General features: G+C 35.5%; 1 protein-coding gene across 5 annotated transcripts in view; it reads right to left on the bottom strand.

Annotated features, from left to right (window-relative positions):
* LOC145661059 (uncharacterized) overlaps nt 1–12,131 on the bottom strand; it is a 970,674-nt gene that overhangs the window by 140,951 nt on the left and 817,592 nt on the right. The window lies entirely within an intron of this gene.

Here is a 12,131-nt window from a genome sequence, read left to right as displayed (position 1 = left end):
CAAGAAACATGTCTTCCTTTGCATATATTTCAGAAAGAAAGTAACGTAAAGATTTCATGAGCCAATGTAGTCACTGATCTTTAATGTCAAAATAAAATGTCAAAAACAGCACACTTCGTGAGTGCTGTTGGACGAAGTGACTGGACCAGTAAAACAAAGCCGTGAGCCATATGTTTACTGACTAACTGTGTTCAGGAAGAATCATTGAAAATCTCAAAGGAAATATGTGCTACAGAAGGTAAAAAACTATTTGAACAAACTTAGGAGCTGATTCCCGGCAGTGAGACCAGAAAAGTCTTCTGGACATATAAGGTGCCGAAGTGTGCGAAAATTAACTTGAGAGTTCTCTAATTAAAAAAAAACAACAACAACAACATGAACAACAACAACAACGCAACGTGGAGAGTGCGATTTAGAACATGACACTTAAAGTCATACCTAATCGATTGAAAATTGTATGTTTCAGACCTCCGCAAGATGTGTGTGAGGGATTCACCAAAGGAACGTATGGAATACTTGCCAGGTTATAGGGAATACCTACGTTCTTTCCAAAATCACTCCCACATATCTTGGGGAACATTGAAACATACATTTTTCAATCCAGCAGGTATGGCTGCGAGTGTCATATTCTAAACATCGTATTCACTGTCTACGTTGCGTTGTTTTTGAATTACAGCCCTCTGAAGTTCGTTTTCTCACACATTCGGCACCTTATAGCGCCGAAACTATTCCTCATTGACCAGAGTTCTAGACGACTTTTTGCTGGTTTCGATGTCGGGAAGCAGCTCCCGAAGTTTGTTCAAATAGTTTACCATGTATATATACATATATATATATATATATATATATATATATATATATATATATATATATATATATATATATATATATATATATATAGGATGATTCAATAAAAACGTACCAGGCCTATATCGCAACTAATACTGCACGTAGAGCCTTCAAACAAGAAATTGCATTACCAAATAGTGTGTGTATAATGCAATAAAAATAGTAGCGAGATTGTGGCGTCTCGTGAATACCTAGAACGGGGGGCAACTTCAAAATTTGAAATGGAAAGTGGTATAACTGTTGGAATCGTTCGAAAGGACATTAAATGTCATGCAACTTTTAGATAACAAACTTTGTCTTATCCTTTCCCATTTAGCCGTTAGAGGCGTTGTTGCAGACTTGTATCTGACTACCCGTAGCAGGCTTTTATCTAAGCTAATAATGCACACAATTGAACTCCGAAATCAAACAAACAATTGAACTACGAAATCGTATGTGTAGAATGCAATAACAAGAGTAGTGAGCCCAGTGGCGTATCGTGAACATCTCCAACGGGGGTCATCTGCAAAATTTGACATGTAAAGAGGGGTTGGTTGTGCCTCCATTGAAACATGTGCACAATGGGAGAAACGTCGAGAGGAAACACGTTGGCATATTTCTTCATGTGTGGCAGCAACACGATCGCATTACGAGATCAAAGTCAGATGATGCGAGGGTTTCTGCATGCGGAACCAAAGGGAAGAGTAAATACTGGTCTGAAACGAACGGGACGTACAATTGTACATACGCGGAATCACACGGTGTAAGTGGCGACAACAATGGCGTCAGCAAGAGACCACGACGGGGGGAGGGTACATACTGTAACAGTAAGTAGAGGTACATTTTCTGTTGTTGAATGAAGCTCTAAATAGGGAACTAATGACATAAGATGAGTAAAGAACTAAAGAATAAGCTTACCTTCTGCGGAGTGTAGTCGACGCTCCCTGGCTTTCGCGAATGTTCAGTGATGTCCCCGAACAGCAAGGCAGCAATTTATTCGCGGTACGTAATTGTGAGCAACAGCTTCCAACTCGGCCACGTTGATGGCCCGGAATGCGGTTGTAATGTGGTCTTGCATATTGCGATTTGTATTTGGTCGGTTGACATACACAAGATCCTTAATTCGACCCCATAAAAAATAGTCCATACAAGTAAGGTCGGGCGACCGCGGAGGAAACTGTGGATTGGAACCTCTTCCGATTAAGTGTTGCGAAAATAGAACATTTAGATCTTCCCTACACACGGCAGCATTATGGGCTGGACAGCGTTCTAATTGAAACCACAGCGTCTGACGTGTGTGGAGCGGTACGTTTTCCAATGGTGGCTGTAGATGGTGTTGCAAGAAATCACGAAACATTGCACCTGTTAAATGACTAGCAAAACACCTGAATCCCTATAATGCCACCCCACACATTAATACGCCATCGGTGTTGCCTATTGACTTCTCTCATCCAATGAGGGTTCTCCGCTGCCCAGTAATGTGCATTGTGAAGATTCAGGTTGCCACCACTGCAGAATGTCGCTTCATCAATCCATAAAATGAAGTGAATGAAATTCGGATGTTCTCTTACGCGATTGACCACCCAGTTGCAGAACAGAAGCCGTAAATTACAGTCCGCATCACTTAGTTCTTCATGCATAGAGAGGTGGTACGGGTTAAAATGTTATTTCCTCAGAATACGGAAGACACTACCTTGACTGGTACCACGATCTGGTGCGATCTGCCGCGAAGATACATGAGGATTTACTGCAAAAGCGGCAAGTACATCAGTCTTCATTTTGTATTACTCTTCTCCGGACATCATGGCGTCCAAGCATGTTGCCTGTCTGCTGCAATCGTGCTGCTAATCTCCGCAGCAGATTGTGTGAAATAGCTTGTCGCTGTGGACAGCGTTCAGCGTATAATTGAGCTGCAGTCCTATAATTTTCCCGGCATTCCCCTAATATCATGAGCATTTGGAATGCCTCCAAATTCGCATACCGCATAAATGTTATTTACTACAGACACTTCCTACTAGAATCACTCAGACAATCAAAGAGGTTTCACTGTTTGTGGAAATTTTGTATTCGTCCCGTCACGAGCTTGTAATGCACAGAGGTAGTAGAACTCAATGCACGACACCTTGTCCAGTACATGGACCACTTTAACTCACTGCAAAGGTTGATCACTCTCGGACCCTACACGCTTGTTTTACCTGTTTTGGCAACTGCATCGCTCCTTCTGCCCTCTATCTGGCACAGCAGCAATCGCCTGTTCGAGGCCGCATAGACTATGTCTTCAGCAAGGTCATATACGTGTTAGCTACTGGATCTACAGGAGTACAACCACACAGTCACTGGCAACGATAAATGAGTGTGCCTTCAAAACAACGACAAACAAGCCCACCATACATGCTCCCGGATTTGGGAGATATTTCATATTGTACGTACGCACACAAGATACATCGCGCGTCCACGTCATTGTGGGTCTGGCCTATCCTTGGCTTAGGCTCCGAGTTAATCCTGCAAAGGCGTCGGTGGTTGTTTGCCAGGGCATGGTTTGCACTTACCCACTCGGCATTCGCCTGGTATGACTGGGGACACCCTCGCACCATCTGACTTTTTGCAAAATGGTTCGTGTCCTTTTGAGGGTTTCGAGCTGTCTTGAAAATATTTCGGGAGGAGTTTATGCCCCTTCAAACCGTTTTTCCACAGAAACGAAGAAATACAAATTTCTTGCTTTTAAGTCTAATATCTGCATGCGTAGTTTCCTCGGAATCGCTTTTGCCTTTTGGGCGATTTTGACCTTTGTCATTATTTTTGGAGATATTAGAATGGCGACCGTTGCCCCCTCTGCAACCGTTTTTCACAGAAAATAAACTGTATTCCTTAATTTTCTATCTAGTATGTGTATACGGCTTTTTCTGCAAATTGTTCATGTTCTTTTGGAGATTTCGAGCTTTTTTGAAAATACTTCGGGAGGGGCTTATTCCTCTTCGAACCATTTTTCCGCAGAAACGAAACAATACCGGTCACTTTATTTTGTGTCTAGTATCTACCTGCAAAATTTTGTTGTAATCGGCATGCAACACTTTGCGGATGTTCCATGTAAGTTATTCCAATACTTGATCTTTTATCTTTTTAAGGACGTAATCTATCTATCTATATATCTATCTATCTATCTATCTATCTATCTATCTATCTATCTGTCTATATATACATAAGTACATACATACATACGATACAATACACGTAGTCCATATACACAGGGCGTGTCCAAAAGATACGTCAAAAATTAACATTTTTTATCAATTTCAATAATTCATTCGGATTCTATGTTCATCTGAATGATTCGCACGTCATTTATTTCGCTTGTAACGGGTTCACAGCCTTCTAGAGGCTCCTATAAACTATTTTTCTCGCTCGCCTGAATTACTAAACTGAACTCGTATAAGGAGGTCAACCATGTACATGTCTTCGGTCTTCTACTCTAGTCCAGTCAATAGGTACTAAAACGTGGGTGGTGATTGCATTAAGTGAGGTAGTTTTAAAAACTTGATAAAAGTGTGTATTAGGATGTCTAAATAACATACTAAATTTACAACCTCGTCAGATTTTAGCTGGCTCCGCCATCTTGGTAAAATGGCGCCTAAAACAGAAATTCCTAAAATAGCATGATAAAATGTTAATAATAATAATAATAATAATAATAATAATAATAATAATAATTTATTTGTACTTAACACCCGAAGGCAATTACAAAGCACAAATTGTTAATTTTATAATGGTGCAGAATGTGCTACATGTAAAGTAATTCTAACAACTAACCATTACTCTTGTTTTGTTCACGTACAGTCAATAAGTACCAGATATAATAACAATCTTTACACTTTATTAAGTAACATTTGGAGGCATTTTTCTTTAAATATGGAGCATCTTAATTGAAATATGTCCAGACCCATAGAAAGTATTTATTGCCTCTATCACATATCCTATACAACGGAGAGTTTTTTGCTAAATTTGTTTTGATGTCAGGCATATAAAACATTTGTCTGAATCTCAAGTTTTGACGAGGACAATAGAATGGTAATTTACCTAAGAAAGACATATTATCCTCTTGGTTATCAATAAGTTTTTTCAAGTACAATACACATTGAATAAACCTTCTATCCTCCAGTGACAAAAGCTGAAACCTCCTGAGAAGTATATTGTAAGATACATAACGAGTTGGTATATTATTTATTTTATAACTAATATATTTTAACATTTTCTTTTGTACCTTTTCTATTTGTTGCTTTGGTTTTTGGTAGTATGGTTCCCAAATTATAGAAGCGTACTCTAATTTTGTTCTTACAAAAGAGTTATATAAAGTTAATATTGTTTTTATGATTTTAAAATGACAGCACGATCGTTTAAGAAATCCAAGCATTTTAAACGCCTCATTTGTTTTGATATCCATATGATATGTAAACTTTAGATTTGCATCAAACCATACTCCCAGATCCCTGACAACTTCTTTCCTCTCCAGTACTTGATTCCCTATAATATATTTAAATATAACAGGTTTCTTTGTGATTGAAAATGTTACAACATTGCATTTTGAAATATTGAGTTCAAATTTGTTTCTTTGACACCATTCACTCAACCTCACCAGATCTCTCTGTAATTTTTCACAATCATCTCTTGTAGAAATTTGTTTGTATAATTTAGTATCATCAGCAAACATTAGACACGAAGAATATTGGAACTCTTCAGGTAAATCGTTTATCATAATTAAAAATAGCAAAGGCCCTAAATTGGATCCTTGTGGTACTTCAGAATATACAGAATATTGTTTAGATTTACAATTATTATATGTTACATATTGGATTCTGTTGCTGAAATATGACTTAAATAGTCAGATTAATTCACTTGAAATACCAAATCCTTTAATCTTTTTAAGAAGTATTTTGTGATTAATCAAATCAAAGGCTCGCTTAAAATCTGTATACACTACATCAATTTGAGACCTTACGGTAAGAGCTTCACTAATTGCTTGACTTATATTCAACAAATTTGTTACTGTTGATCTATTATGTCTAAAACCATATTGGGAATCAGAGAGATATCGTGAGATGTGATTAAACAGGTGTTTACAGATTACTGATTCGAATATTTTAGCTGGAGAAGAAATCAAACTTATCGGCCTATGGTCTTGTATTAACTTTACAGGATTAATTTTTGGAACTGGACATATTGCTGATATTTTAAATTTTGCAGGAAAATAACACTGAGTGATAGACAGATTAAATATGTAGGTCAATGGCTTAACAATAAATTCCTTACAACCTTTAAAAATGTAAGATGGTATACCATCATTACTAATTGATCTTTTACCTTTCATTTTGTCAATAGCTTCGATTACTTCTGTTTCAGTGATCCTTTCCAGTGACATTGTATCTACAATCGAAGAAACATCATTCAGAAAAATATCTGATAGTTTAATATTAGGTATTTCAGAACTATATACTGATTGAAAATGCTTAGCAAAAGCTTCGCATTTCAATTTATTGTCAACAATTTTTTCTTTGTTATATTCAAGTACAAATTGATTTATGTTTGAAGATTTTTTCTTATTAATATAGTTCCAAAATTTCCTAGGTTCCTTTACAATTTGCTCTTCTATTGCGTTGTTATAATCACGAAAAGCTATTTCAATACTATTTTTTACTTGTGTCCTTAGTGCAACAAATTGAATGTAATCTGAGTAAAGTCTTGATTTTTTAAATTTCTTTCTATAACGTTCTTTCTTCCTTAACATTTTTATTATTTCAGGAGTAAACCAGGTTGGATATGAACGTTTCCTCTTGATATTTTTAGGTGTACATTCATTTAAAACTCCATATAATTCAGAATAGAAAAACTCGACACAATTATCAATATCCTTAATCTCATATAAGGAATCCCATTTCTTACATCTCAATAACTGATAAAGTTTCAAGAAATCACACTTACAAAAGTTGTAGACTACGTCTTCCATTTCATTTCGTGTCTTACAGTTTTTATAAAACGGAATACTAATATTCAAACATGGGTGATGACGATCTGGTTGAACAAAATGAACATCAGATTCAAGAACTTCAACGTGTAATACATTAGTAAATACAACATCTAAAATTCTATTGTTTAGATTTCTTACTTTATTGATTTGTGAGAAATTTAAAAAAAAATACTTTATGTAAGACATTGTTCTCCAAATTAGGCAAATTTAAAAAATAGTTACCATCCAAATAATCTGTTAAAAGCGCCAAATTCAAATCTCCTATAATAAAAACATTTTGAGATAATGTTAGTTCATTAAATCTTTCAATATTTCGAAAAAAAATTAAATATAATTCTTCTGAACTATGTGGCGGGAAATAAACTACACAAATATATATACATGTTAAATCTGATAACTGAATTTTAACCCACAAATCCTCATTATCTGGCAATTCAAATCTTGTTATTCTTTCAGAGATATAATTATTGTGAACAGCTAAGAGAACACCACCTCCATCTTTCATATTACTACGCTCTAGGTTACGATCTTTTCTGTAGACCAAATATTTATCGTCAAACAACTCATTATTAAATATTTCATGTCTTAGCCATGATTCAGTAATGGCAACACAATCAAAATTAAACATGGTAGAGCTTAGGTAAAATTCGTTAATTTTAGTTTTTAACCCATTCACATTCTGGTAATATATATCAAACGTACTTTTAACTACTGCCATCTTAAATTATAGCCTACATATTTCAAGATTACACTGGAATAGAATTTGGAAATCCTGGTACATATTCTTCAGTTTTAATAATCATAAACTGGCTACTTTCGTTTTTCCTAATTAAAATTTGTCCATTGCCATTTACCCAACAGTATTTATGCTGTGTATTTCTTGCAGCTGTTCTAGCTTTCCAAAATAATTGCTTATTTTTAGGAGTTAAATTTACATTTACAAATATTCTACTATCATTACTTCCAGATACTAAATTATTACTAACTAAACCCGTATTTCTTTTAGTCAACCACATATCTCTCACTGTGCGCGTTGTAAATTGTACAATTATTGCTTTTGGTTTATTTTTACCGTTTGATAATCGGTGAACAACATCAATATCTTCCTCCCCACATTTTATTCTTAATTTTTGAGCCATGTCGATTACAACTTCCTTTAAATTTTCACCAGTACGCTCCTGTATACCATGTATTTCAATATTTTTATTACGTCCATACTGATTAAGATCATTTATTTCTACATCCTGTAATTTTAATTGCTTTTTCAATTCTATGTTTTCTGCTTTTAGCTTGGCTATATCCTTATCCCGTTGAATAATACCCTTAATCTCTAGTTCAAGTTTCTTCAACAATTCATCGTGTTGATTAGACATAAATTGAACACTAGCTGTTAATTGAACTATTTGAGTACAGAGTTCCTCAAGCTTGATTCCTATATCAGAGGGATTCAAAGATTTGTCATCCAATTTTGAGGATGTACTTTTGTTAATTAGCATTGACTCAGTTGCGCTCGGTGGTACAGTTTTTGTAATTACTACCTCCCTCGGATTAGAACCACTACAATCTCTACATACCCATTCCTTTATAATACCCGTCTGCTTCATGTCCGTATATTTCTCCACAGATATTTTGTAGCACACTATATGAAATTATTTATTACAATTCTTTTTTGAACACTGTAGTGCGTCATCATAGCGACTAACTTTTGAATTACAAATTGTACAAGAAGACATTGTGATCGCACTACTGTATTAAATATATTTAAATCGGGATTCAAAATGGCGTCAAAGTTTACGTTCCTGCTTATGTTCCTGCTTCGGTATCCGTTCAGTATGGTTCCTGCTTATCAAAGAATTTGGCACTAGTACTCTAATTCTCGATAACCAAATTGAACCACATATAACAGTATATTTATACTATACAGCACACTATGTTAATTATACTTATATCGGGATCCAAAATGGCGGCAAGTTTTAATAGTGGTTGCTGCTAGTCATCGTTTTAGAAATTGGCACACTAATTTTCCATAACACAGGGATTCGGAGAAGCAAAAACACATAAGTAATATGTTGTATGCTATATACAGTACTAATACTGAGATTGAATCACAGAAATAGTATTTAGTAAAGGAAAATAAACTTCAGTAATGTACTAGATTAAACTTCTAGCATATAAGTCTAACTATTCAACGTACTTGTTGAAGATAATTTCACAATTGCAATAACAGACACAGTTCGGCTCAGTTGTTTGTTTACATTTGTAACTAAATGCCTAAACTGGATAATTATTCACTTCTATCACCTACAGATGGTATTAGCACAATCTCTGGCTATTCATATTCATGTCGCTGTCTTCAAATGAGTTGAAAAATCAGTAGAACTTTTTAAATTAAATTATTTGCAGAGAGCAGTCACTCAACACATCCGCCTTGCACCGCAGTATGCTCTTTTTTTTTTTTTTTTTTTTTTTACACATAACTTGGCTCCCTTACGTTCTAGCAAAAAAAGGTATTATGAAAAACAAAGAGCATAACATTTGCTACAATTAAGGTCCCATACATTTTTCCCTTAAAATCAATAGTTTAGATGAAACAGTCCTTGGAAACTGATATTTCTTCTTCCATACCCTACAGAAAGTTATATATATATATATATAAAAAATTTATTTTCTGTATCAGATCTACTTCACAGTAAATAATCCAGATCTATTGTTTTGCAAGACGTCTTGTTTTTGTTCCGGATGTTGACGGAAAGGGTCACTAAAATCATGCTCAGTACCAGTTTTACAATTGGGTTCAATGCTAAAATCTTTGGGTTTCGTATCGCCACACTTTGACTGCAATGTGACGTCGTCTTCAATGTTTAGAAAAATGTTTCGACCAGTGATTGAACAATGTCTTCCTCGTAAGACTCATCGAGAACTTCTTGTACATTGACGCACGACTGTCCGTTACAACTTAAACAAATTATTGAGCATTTTAATTCGGCTTTCCTGCAATCGCATGCTAATCCACACCCTGTCTTACACTTACAAAGGCATACATTTCATTAACGCTGGAAGTGCAGGATCGATCAATGTTGAAACTGGAATTAGATCAGTTTGTTTTCTTTTCCATCTCCATTGCACCGGATTCTTCGTAACCCTACGCCATAACTGAACTTAATGGTAAAATCGTAGAGAATGTATTTTAGCGGCGGGTGTCGGTAGCAATGATGGAAGATTAAATTTACTTTTTGTTAAGCACCTGGGAAAACAGTGATAGCGATATTTGTCGATGGAAATTTTTTTCTTTCTTTTTGTATTCGTATAATGCGAGAAGAAAACGTTCTCCTGCTTCATCCGCATCCGGTTCAACATTCTCTCTCTGGGACTCCTGAATATATTCGTTCAAGTGCCTTTGTTTACTCAAAACTATTAAGAACTTCATCTTCCCATGATTGAATAGGCCAGAGGTCGTATCTGAGCCGCTGAATGCAGGGAGAAACATTACATATTGTCTTCAATTATTTTCCCACCTTGTAAACTGTGACAAGAATACAATGTTTGCAAGTTTGCTCCTTTTCCTGGCTTCAAGAAGTAAATATTTTCATAGACTACGCCTAAACTTGCTAGGAGAACTAGGAGATCTATATCTTCTCGAATAAAGAAAGAGGATGAAATCTCGATAGCTGATTTTACAATAAGTGTGTCTGCGTCTTCCATTGCTTGTCGAACAACGTGATTCGCATTTTCCAATATCTTCTTCAACATAGAGATGAACCGGGACTTATTTACTTGATTACACAATAAGTTTGTCTGTGAAACTGTCGGAATCATCGATTCATCAAATAAAATATCCGTTGACATGTGTTTTCTATATCTTCGATGACGTTCAGCACTTTTAGTATTTCTCTTCGCAACGTTAATAGGATATCCACCGAAAACGATTACTGCATTTGATTTGTAATGTCTCTTCACATATTGTACGTAGCTTGTACGTGAACCAAATGTTTCGTTGAGAAGCCACACAACTTAGTTCAGTAAATGTCGTCCATCAATAACAAAGACGTTTCTTTCAAAGTTGATTTCTTCTTAAAGTGGGACAAAAGTTTTGTATAAGGAAGACTTTACTGTTTTTCGCATTCCAGTTTCATCAAGCAGGGATAGTGGATACGGAGTTAGTTCATATTGAATATATTGTCGAAGGTCCTCGTCTGATTGTTTTGTAATAGGCAGTGGTCCTTGTATATGAAAGATAGGCAGTGGATTAATTGGTATCAATTGATCATGGAGTTTGACATTCGAATTAGCAGCACTGGGTGAAAGTACTTTTTCCTTGCGTTGTAATGTAATCTCATGAAAGTTGTTGTCATGTACACTCGTGTCCAAAATGTTTGTCGCATATCTATAACAATTGTCTTGTGCGAATATAATGGCATAATGATATCGCAGGGTATTTTTAATACTGTTACTATGTGTATAATCGGGAAATGTATATATATGATAAATTTTATGGAGAAAATTATAAATACGAAAATTAGAATGCAAAGCAAAATGTTGCAAAATGGACAAGATAAGTCTTTTTCGTTATATTGTTCTTATTTACAGCTCTTTTGACATGAAATTTACCACACATATGTCTCTGCCGATTATACACATACTAAATGTTTTAAATGCACCCTGTGATATCATTATCCAATTATATTCGCACAACACGACAGTTATATGCGACAATTATTTTGGACATGAGTGTACCTTTGGCAATAAAGTCGCACCAATTACTAGTGACATATGGCCATTGATATTTTCACTTCCAGTAATTCCGGTGGCTATGGACATAAGTTCCGAGAGCTTTGGAAAAGGAGGATGTTGTAAAATCCACTGTAGTAGTTTTTGCATATCAGTATTATCACGAACAGTCCGAGAAGCCCTCATATCCACCTGTTGTTCCGAAGGCGCGAAGGAAATATCACAAAATTTTTCCATGCTGCCACAAACGTTCTGCATAGATACAAGCCTCAGAGTCCACATTGTTAAAATGCTGTCGGTGTTTCTACGGCCATAAGTTAGCCCTCCAGTGTATTTCATCATCCTCATAAGCAGGGCCCGGATCTTGTTGACCTAACATTTTCTGAAAAGTAACCTATAAAATGACACTAAAATTCCTGTAAAATGACCCTAAAAATCACAAAAAATGACCTTAAAACTTGCGTTTTCTCAAACGTTTATTTCGTTAAACATTGACATTTTTTAATATTCATTGGATTTTTAATTAACATTTCTCACACACATTTAAAAAAAATGT

Source organism: Thermobia domestica, chromosome 1 (assembly GCF_964235325.1).
Source record: "Thermobia domestica chromosome 1, izTheDome1.hap1.1, whole genome shotgun sequence".
Taxonomy (NCBI): Eukaryota; Metazoa; Arthropoda; class Insecta; order Zygentoma; family Lepismatidae; genus Thermobia; species Thermobia domestica.
Note: the sequence above shows the minus strand (reverse complement) of the source record. Positions and strands in the feature narration are given on the sequence as shown.